The sequence below is a fragment of the Oryx dammah genome, unplaced genomic scaffold, assembly GCF_014754425.2.
Source record: "Oryx dammah isolate SB20612 unplaced genomic scaffold, SCBI_Odam_1.1 HiC_scaffold_12, whole genome shotgun sequence".
Classification (NCBI taxonomy): Eukaryota; Metazoa; Chordata; class Mammalia; order Artiodactyla; family Bovidae; genus Oryx; species Oryx dammah.
In genome coordinates this window covers 36,165,564-36,179,174 of record NW_024070196.1, presented here as the reverse complement: position 1 = coordinate 36,179,174, position 13,611 = coordinate 36,165,564, and the positions used below count along the sequence as shown (strand labels likewise).

General features: G+C 34.3%; 1 protein-coding gene across 2 annotated transcripts in view; it reads right to left on the bottom strand.

Moving 5' to 3' along the window:
- FSTL5 (follistatin like 5) overlaps positions 1-13,611 on the bottom strand; it is a 902,259-nt gene that overhangs the window by 640,290 nt on the left and 248,358 nt on the right. The gene's annotated exons all lie outside the window — the stretch shown is intronic.

The following is a 13,611-nucleotide window of genomic DNA, read 5'->3' as shown; positions in this document are numbered from 1 at the left end:
TTGCCAACTTCCTCTTCGCTCTCTGCTGTCTTTCTCTGGCTCTTACCAGTTTGTCTCCTTTTTTCCCTCATGAGGGTCTTCGTGATGATATTGAGGTCACCTGCAGCATCCAGACTAATCTTCCATAACCACATACCTCTCAGGATTAATCACATCAACAAAGTTTATTTTGCCATGTAAGGCACCCTGCCGACAGGTCCTGGAGATGAGGATGTGGGCAATTTTGTGGAGCTACTATCCAGTCTACACAGTTTCTTTTCTTTCTTTCTTTTTTTTTTCTCTATATTTTATTTGCTTTAGTTTGACTTTGATATACCTGGGTATGACTTTATTTTTTTCTCCTGTATAGTGTTTGCTAAGACTCTTGAGTCTATGGACTAACGTATTTTTACTACATTTGGAAAACTTCAGCTATTATGTCTTCCTTTTTTTTTTTTTTACCCTGTTCCAGTTGTCTTTTTCCTTCTTGGACTTGGTTTTCTGTTTGTTTGTCTTGGTTTGCTTTTTGCCATACCACACAGCATGTGTGATACTAGTTCCCTGATCATTGATCCAGCAATCTAGATCCCCTGCTTTAGAACTGGGGATTCTGCACCAGACTGCAGTTTATATGTGCTTAGAACACTTCTATTTTCACATGGATTGCAAATGGTCTGTCTGTATTATTATTCTGTATTTTTTACACATGTTTTAGTTTAAAAATCAATATTCAAGTTCACTGATACTTCCCTCTCTGATGTCCATTTTTCTGGCTGCCATGGTGAATTTTTTCTAAACATTTCAACTTAAATTTTAGTACTTGATCTTATCTGCTTCAATTCATCTGCTCACTCAAGTTATTTACTTTCCTGCTGTATCTTTTAGCATATTTATCACATTTTTAAAAAATTCTCTGATAATTCTAATACCTAGTCTATCTCAACATTAACCTCTACTAATAGTTTCATCTCTTAGGATGTTACTTTTAGGACTCCTTCTCATATTTCATAATTTTAAGCAATTAAGGTAAACGTGAGATAATATTACCTTCATTAAATGATACACCTTTTCTCTCTTAGAATGGTAATATAGGTCTCTGAGTCAATAAATCTGTTGTTAAGAAGTTCTAGGTGAGCCTGGTGCTTTGGTTAGATTGAATTTAGTACAGATGAGCACATTCTCCTTAACTAGGCTTGGGCTCTTAGCACTGAGGACCGTGTAAAGATCACTTTTTGATTTTTAGCACAGTCCCAACCCATTAAACCATGGGATGTTTGGCCTTCTGCAATTTGGGATGCTAAGGAAATTATTTGCTTTCTATTCCTATTTCTGGCTTTATGAATTCACCCTCTGTCTCTCTTGGTCCAACAATCAGTGAAAGCCTGAGAAGTCTTGGAAAGATTTCTCTCCGCTTTCCTATCCTGAGCTGCAGTGCTTCAGACTGAGAAGACACAGTGGATTTCAGCAGCATCGTCTTCAGATCAGCTGCCACACAGCATGCAGCAGCCATGCCCAGTGTTATCCAGGGACTGGATTGCTTTCCTAAAAGGAGTTTGTCTGAACAGTTCTGTCCCCACTTCACAGTTCAGCATCTGTAGCCTCCTAGTTACTGGAGGGACAGAATGCCTCAGTTAGGTTTCTCTCAATTATCCTGCCCTCAGACTTCAGTGGGACCCCAGGGGCCTCAGAAAACTCTCTAGCTACACTTCTGCTCTGTCTTTTGACTTTTGTCTACAACTTCTGTTCTCAGTGAAGGCTTTGGGAAGAGCTAGCAGGTAGTGGAGACTGCGTTGGAGGTTGGATCCCTTCAGGATTCAAACCATCGTGGTAGACAGCACTTGGCCATATTTTTATTACATCACATAATATATTTTCATCTTGACTTTGTTTTCCGTAAGGTGAATTTCTCCTTCATCCACCCCACCAAGAATACAAACAGACTTAGTTAGCTCTCTTGTCTTCTAGGAGAAACTTCTTACTTCATGGGTTTTAGTTTACTAAGATTTCTGAATACATCCTCATATCTCTGACAGATTTTTAAAATTATGAGTTTTGTCAGGTATCTGGCTTTTTCTCATTATTACAGTGAAAGCATTATTTTTAATCTTATTTCAAAGTAGAAGTCTGCAATATTTGGCATTAAATGTTTACTAACTAATCCTGAGCTGAAGGTATACAATCAAAATTAACTTAGCTATTAATATTTAAATAATTTTATCTATAAGATACATTAGAAAATATAATATAAATAAATTTTAAAAGTCAAATACCACAATGCATTAAAATCCAGAACTTTTTACTAAAGTATCTAAGAGTGCTTTTTTCTACATATTATTGAAAGATATAAAAATATTTTAATATTTAAATGTATCTGTTTTGTGTCTATAAACTGTCATATACTGTTGTATCCTTACATGGGAATGTAGTTTTATCTTTAAAAGAGAACTATGTGGGTTTTATAATAATAGCAGTGGAAATAAAGACATTTTCATAGATATGTCTTAATTACCATAATTCTAAACTTAATTATATGAGTAGAAAATGATTTAGATGTAGCTATAATTAAATTTACTTATTTCTTATTTAGTTTAAATATATAGCCTTCAAGGTATTATATGTTTACTCTTTGAATTAATGAAAACATAAGCTCCTTGACAAAGCTTTAAATTAAAAATAATCTGTAGAAAAAAAGATTTAAAGAAATATAACTTGACAAATAACTAAAGGTGTTTAAGGGTTGAAATTGGCTAAATAATGGATTTTCTTTTTTAATGTGACACTGTTCATCTCACTTGCTTTAATCAGACACTCAGGTACATTTCTCATCTCTTTCTTTTTGGTAGAAAAGAATTTTGATATTTGTCAGACTCAATCAATAGTTTTACTTTTGACCTTATTGAAAAATATGCCTCAGGGGACCTAGAGATGGAAAGTGAGAGAGAAGATAAAAATCCAGACAAAGGAGACAAGGTAAGATATAATGCAGTGGTTTTCAAGGGATTATTACAGAGAGATTTGAGGTCATTGGAAAATCATTTAACCCATCATATAATAAGAAGGAAAAAGAGACTGTGTATAGATTTTAGCCAAAGCCTTGAAAAAAATATCTGAAATGTCTAGCTAAGCTTTGTTTTAGATTTCAGATAGCTACTTAGCATAAGAAATCACCTTATCTTTGGATTTAGATATTCTTATGCAATAAAGGGAGCCCATCTGGCTTTGAAGATAACATTATCAAAGTCTTATGTTCAATTTAAAATTTAATAAAATAAATCCATTCATTTATTTAGTAAATATATAAGAAACCTAGACATGATACTAGGCTAGGAAAAAAATGATTAGGGTGTAAATAGTTACGTTTTGTTTCTGTCAAATGTTAACTGCTTCTGAAAATGTTGTTATATAACTCAAATTCCCATTATGGTAATAACTTTAAGAATTATAATTTTATTAAAAACATAACCATGTACAAAAAGGTGATGGGTTTTTAGAGAACTAAGCCTATATTAAATTAAATGACCATTTAATATTGGCTCAGGGCAAAGTTTTTTTATCTTTATGAATACAAGACACAACTCTAAGAAATGAGTTAGACATTTAACTGCCTGAAGGCCCTGAAGATAGATGGCTGATCAAAGGATTACTTTAGTTCTCTTTCTCTCCTTAAGAATGTATTATCAAAAAAACAACAAAAAAAAGAATGTATTATCAGAACTGCCTTATGACCCAGCAATCCCACTGCTGGGCATACACACCGAGGAAACCAGAAGAGACACATGTACCTCAATGTTCATCGCAGCACTGTTTCTAATAGCCAGGACATGGAAGCAACCTAGATGTCCATCAGCAGATGAATGGATAAGAAAGCTGTGGTACATATACACAATGGAGTATTACTCAGCCATTGAAAAGAATACATTTAAATCAGTTCTAATGAGGTGGATGAAACTGGAGCTGATTATACAGAGTGAAGTAAGCCAGAAAGAAAAACACCAATACAGTATACTAACACGTATATATGGAGTTTAGAAAGATGGTGATGATAACCCTGTATGTGAGACAGCAAAAGAGACGCAGATGTATAGAACAGTGTTTTGGACTCTGTGGGAGAGGAAGAGGGAGAGGGTGGGATGATTTGGGAGAATGGCATTGAAATATGTATAATATCATATAAGAAACGAATCACCAGTCTAGGTTCAATGCAGGATACAGGATGCTTGGGGCTGGTGCACTGGGATGACCCAGAGGGAGGGTACGGAGAGGGAGGTGGGAGGGAGGTTCAGGATGGGGAACACGTGTACACCCATGGCAGATTCATGTTGATGTATGGCAAAACCAATACAATATTGTAAAGTAAAAGAAAATTTAAAAATTAAAAAAAAAAAGAATGTATTATCACAAGCAACCTGAGTAGGTCCTCCAGAGCATACTTTAAAAATATGGCTCTTTGTTCTCTAAATTCATAAGAGTTGTATTCTAAATTACAGTATAATGTGTGAGTCTGTGGATTCAAGTACACAACTTCAAGAATAGTAGCCTAAATCTTTCTGTTAGGTTTACAATTAACTCATTTAAATCTTAGTACTTTCTGAAGGGAATGAGATGATACCTCATTGTGGTTTTGCTTTGAATTTCTCTAATAATGAGTGATGTTGAGCATCTTTTCATGTGTTTATTAGCCATCTATATGTCTTCTTAGACAGGAGAAATGTCTGTTTAGGTCTTCTGCCCACTTTATGATAGGGTTGCTTGTTTTTCTGGTATTGAGCTGCACATGTTAGTTGCTCAGTCACGTCCAGGCAAGAATACTGGTGTGGGCTGCCATTCCCTTCTCTAGTGAGCTGCATGAGCTGCTTACATACTTTGGAGATTAATTCTTTGTCAGTTGTTTTTCCAGTTGTTGCCCTTATTTTTTCCATTTCTGAGGGTTGTCTTTTCACCTTGCTTATAGTTTCCTTCTTTGTGCAAAAACTTTTAAGTTTAATTAGGTCCCATTTGTTTATTTTTATTTCCATTACTCTGGGAGGTGGGTCATAGAGAATCTTGCAGTGATTTATATTGCAAAGTGTTCTGCCTATGTTTTCTACTAAGAGTTTTGTAGTTTCTAGTCTTACATTTACGTCTTTAATCCATTTTGAGTTTGTTTTCTGTGTATAGTGTTAAAAAGTGTTCTGGTTTCATTATTTCACATGTAGTTGACTATTTTTCCCAGTAGCACTTGTTGAAGAGACTGTCTCTTCTCCATTGCATATTTTTGCCTCGTTTATCAAGAATAAGGTGTCTGTAGGTGTGTGGATTTATCTTTGGGCTTTCTATTTTGTTCCATTGATCTATATTTTTGTCTTTGTGCCAGTATGATACTGTCTTGATGACTGCGGCTTATAGTATAGTCTGAAGTCAGGAAGATTGATTCCTCCAGTTCCATTCCTCTTTCTCAAGATTTCTTTGGCTATTTGGGGTCTTTTTTTTTCCCCCATGCAAATTGTGAAAAATACCTAGTTCTGTGAAAAATACCATTGATAGTTTGATAAGCATTGCATTGAATCTATGCTAGAGAGGGTGTGGAGAAAAAGGGACCCTCTTACACTGTTGGTAGGAATGCAAGCTGATAAAACCACTATGGAAAACAGCATGGAGATTTCTTTAAAAACTAGGAATAAAATTATTATACAACCCAGCAATCCCATATTGCGCATATACTCTGAGGAAACCAGAATTGAAAAAAGGCACATATACCCAAATGATCATTGCAGCACTATTTACAACAGCAAGGACATGGAAGCAACTTAGAGGTTCATCGGCAGATGAATGGATAAAGAACTTGTGGTACATATACACTATGGAATATTACTCAGCTGTTAAAACATTTGAGTCAGTTCTAATGAGGTGGATGAACCTAGATCCTGTAATATAGAGTGAAGTAAGTCATAATGAGAGAGACAAATACCATATATTAATGCATATATATGGAATATGGTTCAAAGCAAACATAATTTTAGAAGATTCATATTTGAATTGAAAAATTAAGTTAAAATTTAATATAGGAGAGAGTCATGAGCCCCAATAAAAATAAATCAGGAGATGCAGTGAGTTCACTTCTAAGTGAATATTTAAAATTTTAATTTGAAATTATTGCTCTACATTTATATCTCACTAAATATAATCATTTGTGAAGTTACCTGATGTATACCTTTTTTGATTATGCAATCTTTTGATTTGTTCTATGTGCTTTTTATTTTCAAATGAAAAGCAGAGAGTTACCTTTGGTTATAATAGATTTTTGAATTTTAAATTCAAAGAAAAATTAAAATTAAGTTGCATAGTTACTAGCAACAGAAATGTTGTTTCTGTTGTTTAGTTGTTAAGCCCTGTCTGACTGTTTTGTGACCCCATGGACTCTACCTCTTTCTATGGGATTTCCCAGGCAGGAATGTGTTGTCATTTCCTTTCCCAGGAATCTTCCAGACCTAGGGATCAATCCTGCATCTCTTGCATTACATCTGGGTTTCTGTTTTCTTTTTTCTGGGTTCCCTAAGTGACCAGGGAAGCCCCGGAACAGGAATACTTGTACCCAAAAAAGATAATAAGCAAATATATAGTATAATATACTTCAATTTACTTTGAGAGAAAAAATATATATAATTAGCATTATTTCATATTAAATTAAAATTTTCTTAATCTTGGCAACTTTGTTTTCATCTCCCAGAATAATTGTTAGCAATACATTTCTCCATTACATAGCAATGGTTATATATCTAAAGTTCCAAACTGTTACATAGTTTTTTAAGTTACAAAATACAGTTAGTACCTGAATATTAGAGTAAAATTGAATAAACTGTGTACTTAGGTATTTGTGTACCCAACTCTTAAATGTAAAACCTTTTTATAATATTATTGAAAATATTAAGAACCTTAAAGAAAAAATTGATAATTTCTAGGAACTTCTCAGATTGTGAGCCCCATGTGAATAGACTTACATGAGTTCCACTTACTCTTTAAAATACTTTACCTCAGAACCTAGCATTGTTCTCAATATGTAATTATTCTTATATAAATTACAAAGTGTTTTCTGCTTGCTAGTCTTGCCAAGACCGCTCCTTTTGGGGGATCTAATAAATCTCTTTTCCTCTATTGCAACACTCCAGAACACTAATTTGTACCTTCCTATGAACTCAGAGGAATAATTGTGCATACTGCTCTCTGAAAATGAAATTACGAGCATTGTATAATAGCATCTTCTGTTATCACCTTTACTGTTGATTATCTGTCATTTAGCTTTCATAAGTTGATGCCCTGTCCTTTAAGTTCCTCTGGGGCATGCACCATAAATTAAATTTAATTTTGTCACTGAGACAGCTGATTAACTGAGCCCTTATTACTCTTGAAACCACAATTTAGATAATCACTAACAGTTTCAGACATGTTCATAGAACTAAAGAACTTTTATTTCTCAAGGCACTTGACAGACTATCATTGAAACATATTTGTTTCTCAGTTAAGCAAAATTGATATAAAAATTTATGTGCTAGACTTGTGATTTTCAGATCAGAATCCATTCTCCTGTCTCCCAGCTAGTTGGGATAAGTGGCTAGTCCTCTGACAACTGAGTCTTACCAATAACAGTAATACATATTTTCATGAGTGTATATATATATATAGTAATTAATAAGCATTTATTGATTAATATTTACAAATAATTATTTGCAATAGTTTGCATATAATAAATTTTGCTATCAAAATATTTAGAACATGGTAAAGGGGTATTTCAATTTGCAAGGATATTTTAAGGGAGGAAATTAGTATGTATGAATGTGTGTGTGTCAGTGTATGTGTGAGTGCATGTTAAGTTACTTCAGTCATGTCTGACTCTTTGTGACATTATGGACTGTAGCCCACCAGGTATCTCTGTCCATGGGATTCTCCAGGCAAAAATACTGGAGTGAGTTGCCATGTCCTCTTCAAGGAATCTGCCTGACCCAGGTATCGAACCTGCTCTCTTATGTCTCCTATACTGTCAGGCGGGTTCTTTTCCATTAGTACCACCTGGAAAGCTTGTGTTGGTGTATACTGTATTTTCAAAAGGTGGGTCTTGTTATGAAAGGGTAGCAAAGGCTTTGGGGTTAAAAGTAAGTTTGAATTCCAGCCATGCCACTTGCTAGCTGTGTTTTCTTTAGCAACAACTTACTTCTATTAGAGAGGGAATACAATAACTGTTTCACAGATCAGCTGTAAATCTGAATGAAACTATTTAAGCAAAATGTTATGCAGAACACCTGAATAGAATACATGACAGCTTTCATTATTTCTTCCTTGAACTTCCTTGAAATGCATTTTAAATAATTATAAAATGGAAAGTAGCCCTTCATTCTAGCAAACTCATAGAGTCACTATAAATACATAAAAATGTTCTTTATTAAAATGATACATTTTTAATCCCCCATATATTGTATATACTTGCCAGAAGAGTATTTTTTAAAAGATGGTTCTGAAATTTTAAGAAATAAATCAAAACAATTAGGGCATTCACAGCTAGTTTCCTCATTTGCAGGGCTATTTATTGTGCATAATGCTTATAAAACTGATATACTACAGTAGCCAGGTTCCTTCTTAGATAATTTAATTCCCCTCTAATATATTTAATTCCCCTCTAATATATTTCTAACTTAAAAAGACTCAAGCATATGAAAGTAACAATGAGGTTAAATACTTAAACACACACATAAAAGAAATCATAGCAAAATATGGGATTTATTTAAACCGTATTCTTCTATGAATTGTCCATTTCTAACGTCTGATTTTTTGTGACAGATTAATGCCACTCGATAGAAAGAGTTCCCTAGGTTTACTTTTTTACAATAGTTTGCCCAACTACTCTTGTTTTCAGCATAGTATGCATAGTTATCATTAGCAATGAATGGCCTCGTCTAAGTATTAACATGGTACTATGCTATGTTGAACAAATTCAAAAGGTCTTTTTCCTGCTCACACCTGACATGTCTCCAGTTTTAAAATATACTAAGCAGTGATGTAAATAACTTCTAAAACCACTGAAACAGTTTGGTAATTGGTCATCTTGTGAAAATGAAAGTGTTAGTAAAAGTGAAGGTCTCTCAGTCATGTCTGAGTCTTTGGGATCCCATGGCCTATACAGTCCATGGAATTCTCCAGGCCAGAATACTGGAGTGGGTAGCCTTTCCCTTCTCCAGGGGATCTTCCCAACATCAAACCCATGTCTCCGCATTGCGCGTGGATTCTTTACCAGCTGAGTCACAAGGGAAGCCCAAGAATACTGGAGTGGGTAGCCTATCCCTTCTCCGGCAGCTCTTCCCAACCCAAGAATCGAACCGTGTCTTCTGCATTGCAGGTGGATTCTTTACCAACTGAGCTACGAGGGAAATCGAAAACTACCAAAACGGTTTGGTAATTGATCATCATAGTGATCTTATAATTGTACTCATATTTAGCAATATATCTCCATGAATTCTGAATTTTATACAGGTTTGTATTACTGGGACAAAGGATTTCAAAAACATAATAAAGAATAATTTAAGTAATATCTTTTTTCTCTATTTTTTCACCTAAACTTGATGAATAATAAATACTAACTCCACATTTGCACTGATGTGGGTGCCTATTGAGTTCTAATGTGACCCTGGAATATGATAGCTGTGAATAAAGACACTGCATGGAAGGTGGTCTTTCTTGTCATTGGAAGACTATCTCTGATCAGAGCATGTGTTCTGGATCAGCAGTCATCTGACTGAGGTGGAAAATCCTAGTCAGATTTCACCTCTAGCATAAAATGATATCTTTGCACTTCAGCTCACTGATATTGGTTTTTGATTATTTAATTAACAACCAATTTATCAAATTCTCTTAATAGATTCTACAGAGCTTTGCAGCAGCTCCTAAAACATGATTTGCAATTTATATTTAGATTATTATGGTTTTCCTCTCAGAATCACATAGGACAATCAACCTATATTTTGATGAGTTAAAGAATACAAAGTCTCAGCAAAAATTCTAAGGAGTGGCTGTTTATTATTTACCTCAAGAAATCTCAGGCTTTTGCATATAGTAAAGTGGGAGATTTAATAACATCAAAGGTTAACTATTTTAAAGACCCCCTATTGGCTTTTCTTTTTCTGTTACCACAGAAAATCATCTGCTGGATTTTTGGTCCATTTACTGTGCTCTTCTATGAAAACAGGTAATATTTAATTTATAAGGTTTGTTTCATTTTTAGTCTATAAATATTAATAGCTTTCTGTGTTTGCTTTCTAGGACGCAGCATGAGAATATTAGAAATTTGTGAAACATGATTTTTTACTTCTAGTTACAAACACTACATTTTGGAATAAAACACTTCATAAACACATATGGTCACAATTTTTTAGAATCATTTTTTCCTGAGCTCCAATAAAAGCATAATAATTTCTTTGTAACAAATAAGATCCTCTTTAATTGTTGGTTTATCATTATCTTGCTTCATTTAATTTTAGAGCAGGATAATACTTATCTAATTAATAAGAAAAATATTGAATTGATCTTTATAAAACTGTTAAGATATCTTCTAAAACATTAATAGCTAACTGAGAACTGACTGAGTTAACATCCATTAATTTTTAGGATTTTTTTTCTAAAAGACCTGTTATTCACGTGAATGTTGAATTTTGTGTTATATGTTAATCCTTCATATATCTAATCACCCAATCCCCTTCTTGCTGCTGCTGCTGCTGCTAAGTCACTTCAGTTGTGTCCGACTCTGTGCGACCCCATAGATGGCAGCCCACCAGACTCTCCCGTCCCTGGGATTCTCCAGGCAAGAACACTAGAGTGGGTTGCCACTTCCTTCTCCAATGCATGAAAGTGCTTGACCATAACTTTCATGAAACATGCATGTCCCTTTTAAAAGTATATTCTGAATCTCAGGCCCATGATCAGCCTCTAGACACTTTTTTTAAGTGCCATAAATTTGTTGAACTAGAGAATGGGTCTACCCTTATATACTTTAGGAAGTTAGAACTTCTAGCAATTTCATTTTGAGCCCAAGAAGATTCAAGGACTTTTGGTAATTTCACTTTGGAATAGTAAATGGAATTTTTATCTGGACTAGAGAGGGAGTGAATATTGATTTATATTTCTTATAGTTTACATTTAATATACTTAATAATTCATTTAATTATAATTTTGTGAGCAAATCTCTGGGAAGACCAGTTCAGATTTGTCTTAAGACCAGAATTTCTTATGCCCAGTAGAAATAAATCTGGAAGTGATGCAAACTACATTTCTATTTTAGAGGCCATGATTTTTTCTTTTTACTTCCCACTTTCCTTAGAAGGATTATTTAAATATATCACAGCTTCCTTAACATGGAACAAATGATAATCACAGCTTGCTTAACATGGAACAAAGCACTTCTCAGGCCCTTGTTCAAACAGCGTTGAGCTGGGTCATTTAAGAGGGGTGGGGGATCATGGGGATCGTCATTTTCTATTGGTAAGAATATTAAGAAGTTCAACTTGGATGCCTTAAAAAAATGCTTCTTTTTCCATTATTATCAGTAATCTATGGATAATATGTTACAGTTTAAAAAATCCCCACCCATTTAAGGACTACTGAATAACCAGATAAGGTAGCTGATATACAAAACAGCCAGAACATAATAAATTTGGTATAAAAATTATACATCTTGTTTATGTACAAATTTCTTATTTTGTATGTGAGCTTGTATGTGTGTACTATATTTTTATTGCCACAGAGATAAGTGAGCTGCCATAAAATCTTGTGGTTGGAAATATGAAACTATAAAAGGAAAACACATATATTTTCTTTGATTCAAACTAAGCAGATGAATGAGTTTGTGAAAACCTAAATTTCAGTTTATACAGCTTTTTGGTTTATAATGCTACAGTTTGAAAACATGTATCCTGATTTTGTTGATTACAAGTTCTCCATTCTAGGTTTCATTAAATTCCTCCCTTTATGTAGCTAGATATATATATTAAAAAAAAAACATTAAATAAACATTCAGGTAATTTTCTTTAAAGACAATTTTATAAGCATTTAAGGAAATATCTAAAATAGGTGGTTATTAGCTAAATTGTGTCTCTCTCCAAAATTAATATGCTGAAGTCTTGACCCTTAATATCCAGAATGTGATCTTATTTATAAATAGAATCTTTCCAAAGGTGATTAATTCAAAATGAGGTCATCAGGTACATCCCTATCCAATATGACTGGTGTCCTTTTAAGAACGGAAATTTGGACACAATGATGAATAAAGGGAAGCCTATGTGAAAACATAAGGAAGTGGCCATCTGTAAGTCAAGGAAAGATCCCCAGAACAGATCTTTCCAACATGGGTTTCAGAAGGAAGTCTCTAGAACTACAAAAACATAAATTTTTTGATGTTCAACTCACCTAGTCTGTGGTATTTTGCAATGGGACCCCCAGCAAATTAATGTAGAACTCTTTTATTTTGCCATCATCATCCCACTTGGGTATATCTATTCAATTTTCATAAAATAATGCTTTAGTTAATTCAAATGAATGATAAACTGCTTCCTTGGCATGCCAAAAATCTAGATCTTACAGTGGAAATTTATTTTTTTTTATTTTAATTGAAGGATAATTACAATTTGTGATGGTTTCTGCCATACATCAACATGAAATGGACATAGGTACATATGTGTCCCCCCCCATCCTGAACCCTCTTACCACCCTCTTCCTAACCCATCCTTTCAGACTTTCCCAAGCACTGACTTTGGATGCCCTGCTTGATGCACTGAACTCACACTGGTAATCTGTATTACATATGGTAATGTATATGTTTTAATGCTATTCTCAAATCATCCCACACTCTCCTCCCACTGAGTCCAAAAGTCTGTTTTTTACATCTGTGTCTCTTTGCTGCCCTGCATGTAGATCATCGGTACTATCTTTCTAAATTCCATATATGTGAGTTAATACACTGTATTTGTCTTTCTCTTTCTGACTTACTTCACTCTGTAAAATAGGCTCTAGGTTCATCTGCCTTATTAGAACTGGCTCAAATGCATTCCTTTTTATAGCTGAGTAATATTCCATGGTGCATATATACCACAACTTCTTTATCCATTCATCTGCCAATGGACATCTAGGTTGCTTCCGTGTCCTAGCTATTGTAAATAGTGCTACAATGAGTAATGAGGGTACATGTGTCTCTTTCAATTCTGATTTCCTTAAGATATATGCCCAGCAGTGGGATTTCTGGATTGTATGGCAATTCTACTCCCAGCTTTTTTAAAGGACTCTCCACACTGTTCTCCATATTCACTGTACTAGTTTGCATTCCCACCAACAGTATAAAAGGGTTCACTTTTCTCCATACCCCTCTAGCATTTATTGTTTGTAGGCTTTTTGATGATGGCCATTCTGCCTGGTATGAGAAGATACCTCATTGTGGTTTGGATTTGTATTTCTTTAATAATGAGTGATGTTGAGCATCTTTCCATGTGTTTATTAGCCATCTGTATGACTTCTTTTGGAGAAGTATCTGTTTAGGTCTTCTGCCCACTTTTCAATTGAGTTATTAGTTTTTCTGGTATTGAGCTGCATGGGGTACTTGTATATTTTGGAGACTAAATCTTT